Source organism: Dermacentor variabilis, chromosome 11, assembly GCF_050947875.1.
Source record: "Dermacentor variabilis isolate Ectoservices chromosome 11, ASM5094787v1, whole genome shotgun sequence".
Lineage (NCBI taxonomy): Eukaryota > Metazoa > Arthropoda > Arachnida > Ixodida > Ixodidae > Dermacentor > Dermacentor variabilis.
The window spans coordinates 15,083,097-15,101,233 of NC_134578.1; the positions used below are offsets into that span (position 1 = coordinate 15,083,097).

General features: G+C 47.7%; 1 protein-coding gene across 1 annotated transcript in view; it reads right to left on the bottom strand.

The window, feature by feature from the left end:
- The window catches only part of LOC142564346 (uncharacterized), a 77,932-nt gene extending 60,610 nt beyond the window's left edge, over positions 1–17,322 (bottom strand). The window contains exon 1 of the mRNA XM_075675318.1: positions 15,013–17,322. The gene's annotated coding sequence lies outside the window, so the exon portion shown is untranslated. The remainder of the gene's footprint in view (positions 1–15,012) is intronic.
- Between the last annotated feature and the right edge of the window lie 815 nt (positions 17,323–18,137).

Sequence of the window (18,137 nt, forward strand, 5' to 3'; positions counted from 1 at the left end):
AAGTTTTGCAATGGTTTTCGGGCGCCGGTGAAGTCAAGTGCGCGACATTGTGGTCGATGTCAAATTTAAGTGCAACGCAACGTGTGTCGGAGCCCCGAACTTGCTTCGAAACGTAGTAATACATGATCATAATGTAAAATTCGAATATAGGTGAAGACATAATTATGTTATACGGGTGAGCGAAACGAGAACAAGGTAAAAGTGGGAGCCCCAGTTTCGACAAGTGGACTTGTCTTTTTCAAGACGACAGACGTCGATTTGAAAAAGACAAGTCCACTTGTCGAAATGTTGGCTCCCGCTTTTACCTTTTATGTCGCCTTGAAAAAGGCAAGCACACTTGTCGAAACGTTGGCTCCGGCTTTTACCTTGCTCTCCTTTTGCTCGCTGTCTTGAATTTCCACCTCCAGCCTTCCCCGTGTTTTCCCGGTTATACCGCTGTCACACGTGTACTTCTGGTAGCGATCGCAATCGCAAGCCTGACGTCTGCACCCTCTAAGCGCAGTATTCTGAAAACGCTAAAAACAAGAAGTGTAGGCAGCTCAACATATGATGTTTAAGAACCTTCTCATCGACAATTGTAAGCTGTAAAATTGAAATATTGTCCAAATTTATCGACATTTTTGAAATCTGCATTTGTAGCCAAGACAATGTGCAGTTCTGAGAGTTGCAGAAGATCAGCAGACGATGATAACTCGATCCAGGATCGTTAAACCGCGAAGTAGTGACCATTGCTGATCGCGATCAAGAAATCTGATCCGGATCGACCCAGTGTACGTGCGACACCAATGTTAGGCAGAAACTATAATCAAATTTCTCAATGTAACATCTGTCAGAAAATACGTAAAGCACGACTTACACACAACTTCCAGACATGATTGCATCGGATTGTAATACAAATATACGAGAAAACGTTTATGCGGTAACTCAAAAAGTCGCCTTGCGTATATTTTATTCAAATATGCAACTTAGATGCACAGTTCTTTTATTTTTTTTATTTCACCAGTAACTCGTTATGTTGTGAATCTCCCGTCGCGTTATACCGGCCCCGGGTTGGAAGTTTGTGCTGCAGCAGCGGTGAAAGTTGACGCCATGATGCTGCAACGCAGCGTTTATGGGGCCCGTCACTAAGAATTTGCTTTAAAACGTAATCGGGAATGATCGTGAGATAAACGTTACCTTGACTATACCTTACCGGAATATCAACATCTTTTGCGCGGCTTTTTTTACACCGAGGCCGTATACGACTAGGATCCCGGAATTTCTTCGTCTCCGTAGCCAAAAACTCAAGCAGTTGCAGCGGAAAGCGCGCGCCGCGTCTGCCGCTGGGTTCCTCGCAGCACCACGAGATGGCGCTCGCCTCCGCGGCAGCGGCGGCGCCTGCCGTGCAGAGACAAAAGAAGAGAGGCAGGGCGCTCGCCTTCGCGCATAGCGTTTGCAGCAAGCATTTTCTCGTAAAGATTGCGGTTGCATAAGCTGCGGCTGCCAGGAAGCGGCAACTACAGCTTAATTTCTCGGGCTAGTAATGTCGGCCTCTTCGAGTAATCCCACTCAAGGATAAGAATTACGCTATCTGCCACAGGTGATTTTTAAAAGCTTTCCGGAAATTTTTAAAATGATCACCCCGTGTAAGTTCCGCATAACAAGGAACGAAATTCCCGAACTATACCTCATTGTAGAAACGGCGAGTGACGCACTGTTCGAATTCAGCTCGGCCCGCCCAGTGCGCAGGACGGTGCAACGAATATTTAAAGTAAATAAATAAACTCCGGCATTAAGTATTTACCCAAACGAAATATTATTGAGCGCTTAGTTAACGCTCGTCGCTATAGCACCGACCACCGAATCGTTAGCGTGCCACAAATCACAACAGCGCGTGGCCTCCCCGCCGGCGAAAGCAGCAGCTAGCGTCCTCTGGTGCAATTATAGAGCTCGGGTTGAGAGCGGTACGGTTGCAAGCGCGAGACATGGACAGTATCATCATTAGCAGCAGCACCATCATTCATTGTTCCTTAAAGGCTATTTGCAGAGTACTAGGTAAGGAGGGAGTGTGTACATTAGTAACCACAGTAGCCATGAAACAAATAAAAAAGAAATATTATAAACATAGCAGTCGCGCAAATGGTATGTGCATTAAGCAAAGCGAACGTAATGCGTGGCGGAAAGGTGAGTAAAGTAATTAGTTCTGGAAGCAGGCTGTCAGTAACTGCCTAAATTTTTGTGAAGCGCGCTCATGGGCAGTACTGATGGGCAAGAACGAGCTTTTAAATGTGGTGATAGTATCGCGTAGGCGCTGTACGCTTAAGGCTGTCAATCCTGATGCAACCAAACGGAGATCTCGGAGTCAGCGGAGCGATCTCATAGGTCGCGTTAGTAACTTTGCGTATACGATGCGATCATGCGGCAAGGGCCAGCATAACATGACAGAAGTTTTCGCATAGGCTTACGATATGTGACGGTATAAGACGATGATGACGATGGCATCTAGAACAGCAAACAGTCTCTTGCTGTAGCGTTTTTTTTTGTGCCGCAGTTCAGAGTGTTTCCAATCGCTTAGTTCCTCCGATCCAATATGTGACCTGATCCGTGAACCCACCATTATCACCTGATGATAACGGCGATATTTACAGGCATGTCATTTATTGGTATGTCATGGGGCGGCGACAAATAGTCACCGAACCTGCTTGAGCTAATCAGGTTTTATTACATCTGTTGCAGCCTATATAGCATTTCGCCTATCTCTCGTCGGCCTTTTATGTCTTCATTAGAACCTATATGTCCATAATGCACAGTTAGCTATGCCTGTAAAGACTCCGGCTCCATCGATCTCCAGCCTTTTTCTTTTAAAGCGAAAGCTTCACTGGCCGCGAACTTGCGATTTCGCCGTGGCGGCGCTCCGAGGAGGCGCATGACGTCGCAACGCGCGCCTCGCCGCAGATATTATGCGAAGCATATTACTAGAGCTCAACCCAGCTCCTCAGGCGCGGCGGTGTCGCCTTCAATACCACGTGACACCGTGACGTCACGACAGAGGAGAAACGGGGCTCCAACTCGCGCCGTCGCTCGCGGCGTCGCCTTCAAGGCTGACCACGTGACACCGTGACGTCACGACAGAGGAGAAACGGGGCTCCAACTCGCGCCGTCGCTCGCGGCGTCGCGGCGGTATATAAGCAGCTGCGCTTGTTTCTAGGTGGCTTTGGCTCAACTCTTGCAAGATGGGCTGGGTGGGAATCGAACCAGGGTCTCCGGAGTGTGAGACGGAGACGCTACCACTGAGCCACGAGTACGATGCTTCAAAGCGGTACAAAAGCGCCTCTAGTGAATGCGGTGTTGCCTTAGAAACGAGCTGTTTCTAAGGCTCAGGCGTGCGTCGCTTGCTCAGGCGCACATTTCGTTGCCACGCCGAACGCTGCGTTGCTCGACGCTCACCGCGTCCAATGCGGAGCGCGTAGTCGCTGCGCCGTAGCCCATTGTCTTACACCCCTTGGCGGGTCGACGGGAACGCTGTCGCGTTCCACTCTTGAAGGCGAAGCAGAGTAACGCATGAGTTGTTTCTTCGTCTAGCCGAACCAAATATAGCCAAGCAACAGCAGTTCACCAGTCTAAACAGTGGTTCAACAACTAAAATAAAGGCTAGTATGCTTCGCATCCTGGGCTTAACCTTAGCTAAGCCACAGCCATTTCTTTTCTCTCTCGCTCGCTCTCTCTCTCACTCCCTAGTCACTACTGCGCATACAACACTAGTAGCACCGAGCCACAGGTGTTCCGCCGCTGCGCAGCGCCGCACCTTTCCGCCGTCTCCGTTTGGTATGACGTCACACCGCATTCCTCGTCGTTGCACTCGCCTCCGCTCGCTTCGCCAGCTGCGTCGCATGCCTGATATGTCGGAGGATTGAAAAGGAGAGCTCGCGTGCGCCGCAACCACAGTTGAGGCGGCAGCATGGACGGCGACAATTCTGATAAGCCGAAGGAGGCCTGGAATCGACATCGGAACGAGATGAAGAGCAAACGAATCGCCCAGGAAACAGACGAACAGCGCGCTGAACGACTGCTAAACGCCGCAACATAGCTAGACAACCAGACTAACTTGGACTTGCAATAAAGATTAACCAAGGCTAACCATGCTATACCTTAGCTTTCGCTACGCGTATCCTGGCATAGCCGAGCTAAGCCACTGCCAATTTTTTACACCAGTACTCTAAACGTCTATTGCGTATATATCTGAATCAGTGACCAGTTAATGCTTACATCCGCATTGGATGTCCGCGGAAGGTGGACGTTTCCTTCGAGTATTGCTGAGTGAACAACTCGGCATTCGACTACGACATATGCCGAGTTATGTCCGGACATTTCCTGAAAACAGACACATGCCTCATCCAGCTGCTGCGAATATGTGCACCGGTATTTTTTTTTCTGTCCTGAGGCATCCAGCTCGGAGCTGTGCGAGATCCAGGATTAGCTTCACGCACGTAGGGCCCAGGGTTTGTGTCTAAGCTAGGTTGAGGTTGTTCTCAGGTTGCGCGCACACAGAGTTGTATTTGTGAGAACAACGCTGAGAATGAGCCAGTGCTGCACTGAGCACGTCATGAGAACGACAGCGATTCACTTATCTCGTTCCGGCGGTCAATTGTGGCTAAATCTTGGTTTGAGCTAGTCGGAGGGTCACAAGTGAAGCAATTAACGGCGCAGACTAGACGAGATGCTAGAGGAAGAAACTCGAAGTAGAAGAAATTTGTTCCAGCAGAAATTTGGTTCCAGCTGGTCCGTCCTGTCGTTGTGTTAATTGTCCTCGTCTATAGTATGCGCCGTGAATTTAATTCTGACCATGCTATAGTTAACCCGAGAACGTCAAATATCGCACATCTCACGTTGAGCTATTCGATTCTCCGTGCTACATCATGTCACCGTATCTCTTTTAGCCTGCCCATGAGAACAACTTATTACACGCTGAACGTTACGCACCACATGCAGCGCTACGTTAGGGTGCACCAAACGGCTTTTTGTAAGTTTCCTGAAAGAAAAAAAGAAAACCTGCAGTTCAGCGGAAAAGTCTTCCGGGAACGACAACTCCCGAGCATGAAGTCAACCGAGACGCACCCACAAAAGGACTCGTACCAGGCAGTGCACAAGTCGTCGCTGGAAAATTATAATCGCCGCTTGAATATTCATGAGGCTTTCTTCCTTTTCCGCGGATAGTGTGCTCAGTGTTCGCATCAAAGTTTCTGCCAGACGGCGACACCTTCACTCTCGCGTCACCACGGCAGCAATGAGTGCTTAACGATCGATGCTGCCATCAACGTGAAATGACAGTCACCACAATCAATACGCAGAATCCGGTGCAAAGCGGAACCGTGCACATATAGTGTACGTCTGCGGCATAACGCACGCGATGTTCAGCGCCTCCCACACCCTCTCTGATGAAATGGGTCATGAATAATTAAGAAGGGAAAGCCGGGGACAGTGCTGCTTCGATCTCGCGAGAACAAAAGTTAGGCCTAGCGTCAAGCTGACGACGAACTACATATGTTAGCGAGGCGCGGAACAAGCGCCACGAATAACAGAAAGCGCTAACTAACACGCAGAACTGGCTTCGAACTCATTCAATTATATATACGTGAAGGTGTCCACGAAACAAGGGCCGTATATATATCATCGATCGATAACTCGCGGGAATGCTTTCAGATTTGCGTGACCATATATACTGGCGAAATTGGTGACATAGGTCCAAGCGGATCGAGTTCGACCGCTCCATAACGACACGTACGGCTCACCCTGGGCACTCAAAGGCGTCTTGTAACATCTCTTTAGACTAAGACTTTTAGCAGTACCTCGTTTTTTGAATTATATATCTGCTCTCAGCATGTCAGAAAACGGAGATGAAACAAACTTAGTTTCACGCAAAGCGCGATGTATTGACAGCGATATAGCAAGGCACAGCGTTGCCCTTGGACTTCTAGCCCGGTGTTTCAACCATAGAGTTTCCTACAAAAAATTTTTGTAGGAAACTCTATGGTTCCAACCATACGCGGGCGTGACGTGTTGGCGCGACGCGGCGTTCCCCGGGAAACTTCTGCTGCGTGGGTATACAACCAAGGAACATCACCCTGGCAGATACCAGGCGTCTCACGACGCTCAGGTGGCGAAGGGCCGCCGGTGGCGCCGCCTGGTCGACAGTGCACGAGATGAGACCGACGGGAAACCGTCGGCGATATGTATACTCATCGTGCCCAGTGCAACATCACGTGACGTCAGCTTCACGTTTACTGCAAGCGTGCCGCTCAAAGCAGTGCGCGTATACACACCACAGGTCGGCAGGAACGCGATAGCACTTATAGCGGCGCGCAAACAACGCTCACGTCAACCGCGGGGAGGAGAACGCTGCTTGGCTCCACCGCCGAAGCTAGAGTGGGATGCGATTAAGCGTATACAGCGTTGACAGTGCGTCGACGCCGTCCTTCGTCCTTGGTGCACGCCAAACGGGCGCTGCGCGTCGCTGGAGGAGGCCGCCAAACCCTCTGCGCACGAGCCGCGCATGCGCCGTCCAGTGGGACAGCACGGCGACGGCGGCGTTTCTGCGCATCGAACGCCCGTGTAATTCGTCACTGCATTAAAGGAATTGCGATAAGCCTAAACTATCTTTTGCGGACAACGGTCCCCGACTGGTGGCGCCGCGGCGGATGAGAGCGTTTTCGATGCACGCAACAGGCAGATCCTTTTCTGTTCTTTTTTTTTTCAATCCAGCGGCCGTGGAGAGTTACCTAGCTGTACTTCGATTTTCGCGGCTCTGGTTCCACATTTAGCTATCCCATTACGTATAGAACCGCGACGCCCAATAGAAAAATGGGATTGGCACGGTGGAAGCTGGCGCTACGATTGCCAAGCCTGGGTCAGCTTGTTGACGGCCACACGGCCTCCGCGAGCTGGGAAGTTTGACGTGTTGATGGCGTACTTTTCATGGCATACCACCTTTGGCGTGGCTGTCGCAATAATTTGGCGATAAATAAGATCTCCGTAAAACGTAATGTCGTATAGTTTTCTCGCAGTACTCGCTATTTTGTGCGAACGTAAAAATAAATCGCAATTTAAATTTTAAACAACCATCCCACTCTGCGAAGATGGAATGGCGGCGAGGACACTTTGCTTTTCGTTTGAGAGCTTTGACTGTCGTCAGCTTTCGCTGCCACTCCATCTTCACAGAGCGGAATGGTTGTCATTTCCTTTTTTATACAGTATGTTTCACAACCTCCACCCTCCCCCTACACCTCCCAGTGCTAGATTTCTTTTTTCTCGGCAAGTGTGGCGGGTGTACCGAAAGCTCATTCAAATATCTTCTCTTTATCGGGAGGAGAGCACGCGCATAGACACCCCTTTTAATGCGACTTGCTAGCCGTTCACGTGAATTCGCCGAACTTCTACTCTTCGATCGATAGACCCAAGTCTGGCGCACTAAGGCTTGGTGCGCTTCCCAATACAGTGAGTGCAACATGCCTCTTTGACATGTGTGCGGCGCTATAACTGCCGTAATCGAGCAAACGCCTAGCTTTAATCACAGTACAGGTTCCTTCGCTTCAACTTGTTCTCGCTGTTTCAGCTGCATGCATTATAGCCGAAAGTTCCGCAAAGTTCTGTGTCTTTCGATCTTTTTCTTTTTCACGGAAAGTGGGGTATACGGAATAGCGCAGGCAAAAAAAAAGAGAAAGAAAAAGAAAACCGTCAGCATCAAAAAACGTTAAACGCAGCAACAGCCAGTTCCGCGAAAAAATTGGTGATTACATCGATCAGGCGGGGGGGCGTCCGCAAAATGACCCGCCGGAGCACGGTTCATCTTCGTTCTCATCTCGCTTATTTTTTCTGTCTCTCATTTTTCGGCAAGGGAGGTGGAGGCTATTGCCCGTGCATTTACTATTCCTCAAGTTGACTGCGCAAATAGAAAATGGCGTATCATAGACGCGTATGCATACATATACGTATACGATGCTCGGGTTGGTAACAAACCTTGTGTGCCTGCCGCGCACCCGGCCGCGCCTGACACGCACGCATCGCGACGCGGCTGACACGAGTCGACAGGCACCGCGTGCTGCAGGCTGGTATATGCGTACCGGTCATTGCTGCGGGTGGTCACGCAATGTACCCATCCGTTTGGTGGGACCGGTGACTTTCTTTGTTCTTTTTTATTCCCCCCTTCGTCTGTCTGCCCATCTCCATTTTTCTTTTCTCTCTCTCTCTCTCTCTTATCTGCCGTATTCTGCTCGAACACTGTCTCTTCGCGCGTGCTCGTGCTGGCACCGCCTTCTGTATCGATCGCTCTCCGCTAATAAGAACTCATTCTGTCGTCCTGTCAGCGTACCCGATGTATACGATACCGCATGTTACTCTTGATTTTCTTTCCCTGTTACTCGAATTCGCTGCATATATATGTGTGTGTACGTGGTACAAGTCAATTATAAAAGTACAGAACAACAACAAGAGAAACATGGCATACAGTCAACCTTCGTCATAACTAAACGGGATATAGCGAAGTAATTGGTATTCCCTTTGAAATTCTCATAGAGATTGATACCGCAGTATGCATGCAATAATGGGTATAACGAAGGAACGGATATAACGAATTCTGGCTGCCTCTCAAACTTCGTTATAACAAAATTTTACTTATGTGCAATAAGTGGTGCAAGCAAGTTCAAAAAGAAAAGAATAAGGAAACACTCAACCACAACAATAAATGAAAGAGGGTGGAATTCTTGCGAAATTAGAAAGGCAGGGAGAGCAATAGACCAATAGAGCCAATATAGCAAAGCGGATGAATCTGAATCTGAAAGCGGGAGAATTTCGGAAAAGTCAGTTCTTTCAGTGATAATAATTACAAGGCGGTGAATTACGATATTTCATAATTCGGGCAAGAATCAGCAGAACTTTGTAAGCTTGATCACTGCGGCTTGAAGCGCGTGATGCGCTAGAAAAAATATGCGAACATGCGCGACCGAATACCAGGTTACTGCGACAAAGATTGCGAGAGAAAGACAGACGGGAGACGGATGGCACATTGAAGCGTCGACGGAATGCGAAATTAAAAGTTATCACAGGCTAGCTTCCACGAAATTTTAACCGCTTAGAAAGCCTGGTATGTTTATTATAGTGTAAGCGGCCACATGAGCCAGACGAAGTCGGGCCGAGCCTGGTTAGCCGGCCAAAATCCGGCTAATCGAGCGCCGATGCGACTTCGGTGAACCCGCCTAGAAGGAGTGCGTTGACTTGCCCAACTATCCTACCATGATGCACGTGAAACACAGTCGAATCAGCTGGGCCAGTTCGACTTGTTACTCGATCCACTCGCGATGAAATCGTGTAAACGAACCTTATACGAACGCCCGGAAGAGCGCTTCTTTGCAATGCAGTCCAAAACGTGCAGATCTCGAGAGAACCGCACAAGAGGTCAATGATGCGTCGATGCCATACATTAGGTTCGAAGCGCAAGGCTGACTTCTCAGAAGTATATACAGTCGAATCCGTGTATAACTAAACCGGATAAAACGAATAATTCGGTATATCGAACGCGCGAAATGCACTGACCGATACTCGTATGAAATACGGCAGGCATTACCAAGTCGTGACCGCGACAACTTGTCAATCAATCAATCAATCAATCAATCAATCAATCAATCAATCAATCAATCAATCAATCAATCAATCAATCACTTCAGTATCAAAGACACTTGGTGGGTACAGACAAAAAACGCCATCTACCAGGCTTAACAAGGTCTGCACCCCCGAGTACTGGTAGACAAAGGGCATGACAAATACAGCACTCAACAGAAATAAACCGAACAGTGTACAGAAGTCAGGTGTATCAATTGTACGGCCTTAAATCAGTTGCTATTGTGATATAATACTGGTAAAAAATATAACAAATCATTGTGTAAAAAAAACGCTTGTAGACACAAACAGGTTCGCATGAGTACATGAATACCGCATGAGATTACACATTGTGCTCGGTGCACGCTATTCCTGGAAAGAAACGTGCACAATCATTAAAAAATTAAGGGGCTTTGCGTGCCAAAACCACTTTCTGATTTTGAGGCACACCGTAGTGGAGGACTCCGGGAATTTAGACCACCTGGGGTTCTTTAACGTGCACCTAAATCTAAGCACACGGGTGTTTTCGCATTTCGCCCCCATCGAAATGCGGCCGCCGTGGCCGGGATTCGATTCCGCGACCTCGTACTCAGCAGCCCAACACCATAGCCACTGAGCAACCACGGCGGGTATGCACAATCATTGCATACGACCGGTATTAACGTACGGGGTATAGACTGTAACCGTGAGACAAAACACGGGAGATCACACGAAAATACGAGGCCCACCGGGAAAGATGCGAGCCTCGTGTATATTGCCCACCGCCACCATCATCATTATCACCACCACCACCACCACCACCACCACCACCACCACCATCATCATCATCATCATCATCATCATCATCATCATCAGCGTATTTTTTACGCGTGTGTGTGTGAAGTGATTTTAGAGAGAATGGAAGAGATAAGTGCAGTGCCGTAACTGTCTCTAACAGGAGGACACCTCAACAGCACTGCACGGGGAAAGGGGGTGTGGGGAGAAAAAGATGAAGAGAGAGAGGAAAGGAGAAAGCAGCAAAAAAAAACATACACTGCAGGACTTACATAGCCTATACGCATTTACCAAGAGGCTCTGATTCAGACGCTGTTATATTATATTACGCCGGTTTCCTGAGGCCCCCAAACTGCGAATTGGGTTTTGACTGACGGGGGAAGCTGCAGTCGAGTACTCCAAATTAATTCCGATCCCGGGCAGTCCTGTTAGCGTGCCCCCCCATAAGCTAAGTCACGCGAGCGTGCCTGCATTTCGCACCCACAGAAATGCGGTCCCCTGCGGCTGGGATTGGAACCCGCGACCTCGTGCTAAGCGTTCGGACAACTACGTCACGGACCGGTGCTACGGCGTCCCACAGACGACGTTGCTTGGGGACGCTAAGCCCCATCTGTCAACAATCGATCAGTCACTCAATAAATTTCTACAGCAAAGAGAAGTTCCACATATTGCATACACATCCGAGCACGCATATACAGAGGAGGGGAGAAGGGGGCGGTATATTTATTTCCTTATTTATGTATTTATTTCCTTCATTCCGCTCTTCTTTCCTTCTTTTTTTATTTCCCTTCATTGGTTGCGAAATTAAAGAAAAAAGACGGCGACGTGCCAGAAAAAGAAAACGCGTTGCGTGACTGCACTGTTTCGGTGGCGCAAACGAATTCGAGCGATATCGCGCGGTGTGACTGGAGCCGCGCAGCGATGCTATGTCACGTGATACTTGTCTAAAATGACGAAGCGATTGACATTTACGAGGCGTTTGTCCTGGATCGTCCTGACAAGCACCCTCTGTATCTCTCTTATTTGTTCTTCAGGCTAGAACTACACACGCAAAGGTCGCAAGTCACGGGCGACTATGAGTTTCATTTTCCAATCGCACATATGGAATCGCGTCGAGGTTTTCTTGTTTGTATAAAATGCCGAAACATATAACACGGCACGTCCATAACTTCATGAGGTGTGTTACATTTAATAGAAGTCACATTCTTTTTTTTCAATTTGTACCACCAATTCCTCGTGGAAAAACCCTTGAAGATTGCTAAGATCCAGAAAACGTAAACATAAGTTTACAAATTTGTAACTCAGAAAAAAAAAACGATACCACAGTTATGTAAACTGTACCTAATAACATATCTAATGTGGATAAAATCGATGCATCATATAGGACGCCCTGAAATTTACCACTAATCTGTGAGGACTTTCTTCAAAACCCTTGTAAGCATTGTAACAAATTAACGCGAAGTATAAATTAATACACAAAACTACTCCGCTTTATACTATAAAGGATGCCGTTTATAGAACTATATCTCCAGAAGTGTAGAGTGTTGGACCAGTCGGTGCATCACGTGGTGTCGTCGAGCGGAAACATGGGAGGGAAGAAACGGAGTGCGACAGGACAGACGCTCACTTACGACTGAAATTTAATTAAAGGTTGTCCATGAAGGAGAAGTCCGCACATGCGCAGTCAGAAGGCTGATACAAAGCCCACGCATGTTCCACAGGCAAAAGTTGTAAAAAAAAATGTTAACGCCCAACGAGATGACTATAATTTCTTTATCCGTCAGCGCATCTGACGGAACACTGACACACGTGACAGATTGTGCGTGTGCGTGTGCAGCCTCAGTAATTTCCCCTCACCAGTCTGTCATCGTACTTGTTTAAAATGGCTGCATTTCAAAATAGCGGAGCGCACCCGCAACCTTTGATGTGTGCCAGGTGCATACAGCCTTTAATGACGCTGTTTTTGGCGCCATGTTACGAATTTGTAAGCTTCGTGCTTCTATTTTTTTTATCTTCTACCGATTTGCGGCAATTTCTTTTGAACCTTCCATTCCGTAAGTCATGATTAAGTCTTACAGTTTCTATAATTTAGCTTTCTCTCTCAAATTAAACAAGTTTGAGTCAAATCGCTCCACCTGTTGTCGAATAAGAACATCTCTGCGTTTTAGAAGTGTTTGAATATGAAAATCGGAGAAATATTGATTTGACGGTATAGGTTGTGTCAAACGACAAGCAGGAATATTAAGGTGTGTTAGCAAATTACACTTATACAATAGCCACTTTTGGGAAAAGGCTTAGCAAGACAGAAAAGATGCAATAGGGAACGACAGCTGGCGACGCCGCCTTGAAGTTCCTGCATTCGGCGATTGCCGTGACGTCAGTGGTTTTGACGGCGTTCATACAATCACATAGATGAATGACGGCACACTGACGTTAGCGGCAATAGTGTTCCGGCACCATACTTACAAAATTTCTATACGCGTGTGAAGGGGAGGCTGAAGAAAAGGGAAAATTTATCCTTCTTTTCTAAACGAGTAATGAACCCTTCTCCGCGAAATAATTTTTTCCCTGACATTAAGAGAAAGAAATAGAGCTGGGCGAACCACGTAATATTTATGGTAGATAACCGTTGGACCATTACATTTAAAGAATGACCCGCCGTGGTTGCTCAGTGGCTATGGTGTTGGGCTCCTGAGCACGAGGTCGCGGGATCGAATCCTGGCCACGGCGGCCGCATTTCGATGGAGGCGAAATGCGAATACGTACCCGTGTACTTAGATTTAGGTGCACGTTAAAAAACCCCAGGGTGGTTGAAATTTCCGGAGTCCTCCACTACGGCGTGCCTCATAATCAGAAAGTGGTTTTGGAAGGTAAAACCCCATAATTTAATTAGGAGTTAAAGAACGGGTGCCAAGGGAACGGAAGCCCAGTCGAGGACGCCAGAAAATTAGGTAGGGTGATGAAATCAGGAAATCTGCAGACCCAAGTTAGAACCAGCCAGCGCAAGACAGGAGTAATTGGAGGTCGCTGGGGGAGGCCTTCGTCCTACAGTGGACATAAAAATAGGCTAACGGTGAGGACTTTGTTCTGACCTATGAAACCTTCTTTCCCGATAAGAGTGGCATTTCGGTATTGCAGAAGGGTGATTTCCTAACAGAGCTCGAGTTAGTTTGATCTTCAGTCAGCCTTTAGTGCATGCCAAAAGCGCCGTCAAACGCCACCAGGTGGCGTGGTGCTCTTTAGCGCTCCATCTCATAGGCAATGGTACAATATAGTGGTAGAGGTTTCAAATACGAAAGTTAAGCTCGAAATCAAATGGGCTAAAATGCGATAAATGTAAATGCAGGGAAGAGCTGGAACCGGGCGTCTTTGATGTATAGAGATAGACAATCAGTCAATATATGTAGTAAAACATGACAATATATAAAGACTTGTAATAAAGCCTGTTAATATGTAGCTGTAGTAACGCCTGGTTAGCTGAAGCAGCCGATGTGACTATTCGTCGCCGCCCAGGCTCTTAATTGAGATGTCATTAGACATTATTACATGAATAAATCAACCCCGCAGTGCAATCCCTACACTAACACGCAGGCGCGAATAGCCCCAAGACTTTCTGTAATAGTCGGCGGCATCTCTTTGAATCAATTATGGGAACGGTCCCACCCTGAACAGCTGTAGCCTGATGAGCTATACTCACCCACTTAAAATAGACGAGGATTCAACGACCCGATGCTGCACATAATACTAATGCAGTGCCTTGAAAGTTCAAAGTATCAACATAATTTTTTCTTTATTATTGAAAGGACTGTCGCTAGCTAAGCAGATGTTCTTTTGCAGATGTGGCTTACGCTCTCTGGCCCCGAAAGAACGCTTTGCTTGAAGAAATTTTTCGATAAGCAGATCAAACCGCGCACATGATTGGACGATTCCCTATAATCAAAAGCGGTGTCCGTTAAAAAAGGAGGAGGAACAGGAAAACTGGACAGGAAACAAAAATTCGGCCATCGAGATAAAATTTAACACAGCAACCGCGCGCCAATTTTGCCCACAAAGCGCTCATGTAATGAACTTCCACACAAAGAGAGCAGTGTCCGCGCACAAGCTCACTATCGTAAGAAGCGTCTGAGCATTGCACTGCGCTCCAGATAAGATCGCGGGGCCAATGTATATAACGTGCGGTTCGTGGACTCACCCGAGAATCATAATGGGCGATTATATTACGCAGCTGTGACCTCGTCTCAGCGATTACGACGGTGTTTGGAGGAGCACCGAACAACAGGGCAACAAGGACCGTGGCAATTGGCGATAGCGTGACAGGAGACACTGTATAAACTCACAGCTGCACACCCCGATGAGCTCCAGCAGAGATCCGTGTTCGTCGACGCTGTCAATCAGAAGAACCGGCGACTCGATTCAAACATACAAACGTTCCCGCACGCCGCCCGAAACAAACGTTTAACGCGCCGCGCCGCAAAGTTGGAGGTTCCTTTCTCTTGTTTTCCGTTAAACTTCGCTAAGGCGCCCCGATCAAAAGAAAGCGAAAGCGAGCGGGGGGATTAACGCAGCAGGTGACCTGCGTCGGTTGGTCGCGCGAGAGCTAGGCAAGCTTACCTTTCTTTCTTTTCAGGCCGAACGTAGGCTGTCACGCTTCTCCGCTTGTTCGCGGCCGCGCCGGCAATCCATGGACCGTTACTCGAACCCACGCGCTACGCACACGGCACGACTCGAGTGAGAGCGAACGCCGAAAGAGCCGCTCAGCTCGTGCGAGAAGAGCGGCTCCTCTGAAGAAGCCGTTTTTGTGCGTCCCAACACAAGCACACACATACGCATGCGAAACCAAAACCAGTCTGAAAAAGCCCGCCAGCTCGGCCGCGCGATTGACGGCGACGCCCACCTCCCTCTCTGCGGACTATTTCTAACATCGTCATATCACGTGATTATCGAGTGCTGCGGTTACCGCTCTCACCTCTTCTTGTCCTTGCACACCTTGTATCACTCCGCGCTGTCCGTTCAAAAAAATGAGAGAACGAATACTACAAGCCCGCTCGTTTCAGGAGGGCGGTAGTCACCTCAAAAACTAATTATAAGGTTGCGTAAGCAAAAATGAAAAATCCTGAAGAGTGTGTACACTCAGTGTGCCGACAGTGTTTCCGAACTACTTCTAATAGCGTCATGCAGCACGAGAACGAAAATCATGTGCGCTGTTTTCTACCACTCTTTTTACACATCGCAATATCACTCCGCGCGCTGATCGTCGTCTGCTTCAAGCGACGGCAGCCCCGGCAACCGCGTGTGTAGCCGGTGCTGGGACGCAGGAAATGTTTCGATTGCTTCTCGTCGTTGACTATTGTGGCTGTTAACGCGTATCCTGTAGCCAGTGATAGAATAAGTGGTGGTTGGGCTTTGAAATGCTGGTACATGAAGCAGCTCAGCGCTTACTCGTCTCACCAGCTGAGAAATTACTACTCAGAAGCCAGTCATTTAATGGGAGGAAAAAGAAGGAGAAATAAATAAATAAACACGGCCTGCAAGTTAGCTTACATTTTCGAGGTTAGTGAAGTGTGCCGTCACCTAGGCATAAATAAGATGAGTAGCTTTGACGGAAAAATGGCTAACGCTGGATGTTTATTGCTCACCTTCCGCTAACTCGCACAACTTCAACAAAATATATCACAGGATATTAACGCAAATCTTCGGAAGCCGCATAATTAGATAAGTTTAACCGTTAATGCAACCATATATAACAGGCGCACTACACCAATCTACAAGTGCAACTGTACTGTGCATCTCAAGCTTAAGCGCATGTAAACTGAACGTAGATGATGCAAGCGAGAAAACGAGCCAAAGGGGAGAAGGGAGGGGGGAGGTACTCTGTAAATGTCCACCTAGTGGACATGTCCATTCCGTCTGCTGCTGAAATGCTGATTGGCTGGAGGCGCCTGCGTCCTTCGGGCGCCTACCCCAGCGCAGCCAATCAGAACTTCAGCAGCAGACGAAATGAACACGTCCACTAGGTCGTCATTTACAGGATACCCACCTCCCTCCCAGGTCTTGACATCATACGTGTGTTGAGGCCTCCGTGGTTGAGGCCATATAGTGCTTTAATACATAATTTTAGAACCGCGAGGAAAAATACTGACTTCGTGATGTTTTCTGGACTTATTAAATGCTCAATTATTTTCGTACACACATCGCTAGAAACAACAAATGGTTGAGGCAGCAGCACACACACACGCACACACACCACTTTTTAGGCGTCAATTTATAACAAAAATTCAACAGTCCATATACACATATATATTATAGTTTCAGGCATACTTGCCTTCTTTTCGGAGATGTTATTTTAAAGGAAATGAAGGAACATTGAAGATTATCATCATTTAATTTCCACGCTTAGGTTGCATTAATTAGGTTAATTAGTTCTGAAGACGAAATGTTTAGACGAACCAGAGCAATCACGGAGGCTTTTCAAGATAACGTACGTTAACGTGCCTGCGCAGTCTGGCTTCGTTGTTGTTGTTGATGGTATCTGTCCACGTGTGGCTCCTACCCACGATGGGGATGGATGGATGGATGAATAACTTTCTTGAGGTCCGTCGGTGAGCTCGATTAGTGCGCAGCGGGCCGCTCCCACGTCGGGACAGAGAGGCCATGCCCTCCGCTGCGTCGTGGGCCCGATGGACAGCCTAGAGCTGTGCTTCAAGGTCCGAGCTGCGCAGAGCTCGGTCCCACTCTTCCTTGGTGGTCCTGACCCCCGGCGCCAGGGGGCAACCCCAGAGCATGTGAATCACCCACGATGGGGGATTGGCCAAGAAATGGGCGGATTATTCCAAATTAATATTGTTGAAATAAAATCAGGAAGGTCATATTGAATGAGTAATAATTAATTTAAAAGTAAAAAAAGAAAAAGAATTTAGCAGAGCATTCGTTAAGATTCTGTAAGGAATGTTTGGACAGCGAAGCAAGCACCCCTGTGGCTGAATACCTAAGTGGACGGCCCGAATGAAAGAATTGCAGGTTCCGTCAAGTCCAGGCCAATTCTTCGAAAGGCATTTCCAAGAATCTTTTTCTTGCCACAGTAAAGCGGCGACAAGATAGAAGAAAATCTCCTTCTCATTACAAAATGAATAGAGGGGGGGGGGGGGAGGGAACCGAACCCGACCTGTGTAAATAGTAATTCAGGGAGGGAATGCGGCAGCGTAATTTGGTGAGGGAGACCTCAAGCATCCTTGTGTAACAGGATTCGCTATACCAGGGAAATGTCAGGTGCTTATACTCTGGAGAAGCATTCAAATGTGTGATTGATAAGGCTAATCTAATTGATCACATCCGAAATCTTGCCGCCGTGATCTGTGCTGTCACTGGCAGAATAGGAATAACAGGACTGAATAGTGATGTCTTTGCCAGTGAATCGGCAGTTTCATTAAAAAAACAAACCTTTATGACCAGGCAACCAAATCAAATGAACACATTGCACATGGGCAGGAACTAGTAAGTGGAAGAGTTTTAGCATGAATGACTCATTAGTAGCGGTAAGGCAAGAGCATCAAGAGCATACAGAAAGGGAGTCACTAAGAATAGCAGCTGTTGTAATCATTTGGTCTAATTTATGTAAAGCTAGGATTACTGCTAAAAACTCGGCCAGAAAAATAGGCACAAAATCAGGCAATCTTAAGAAAAAGACCAGTCGAGTGCAGGGCAAAATATTCCAATGCCAGCTTTTTCCTCGCACTGTG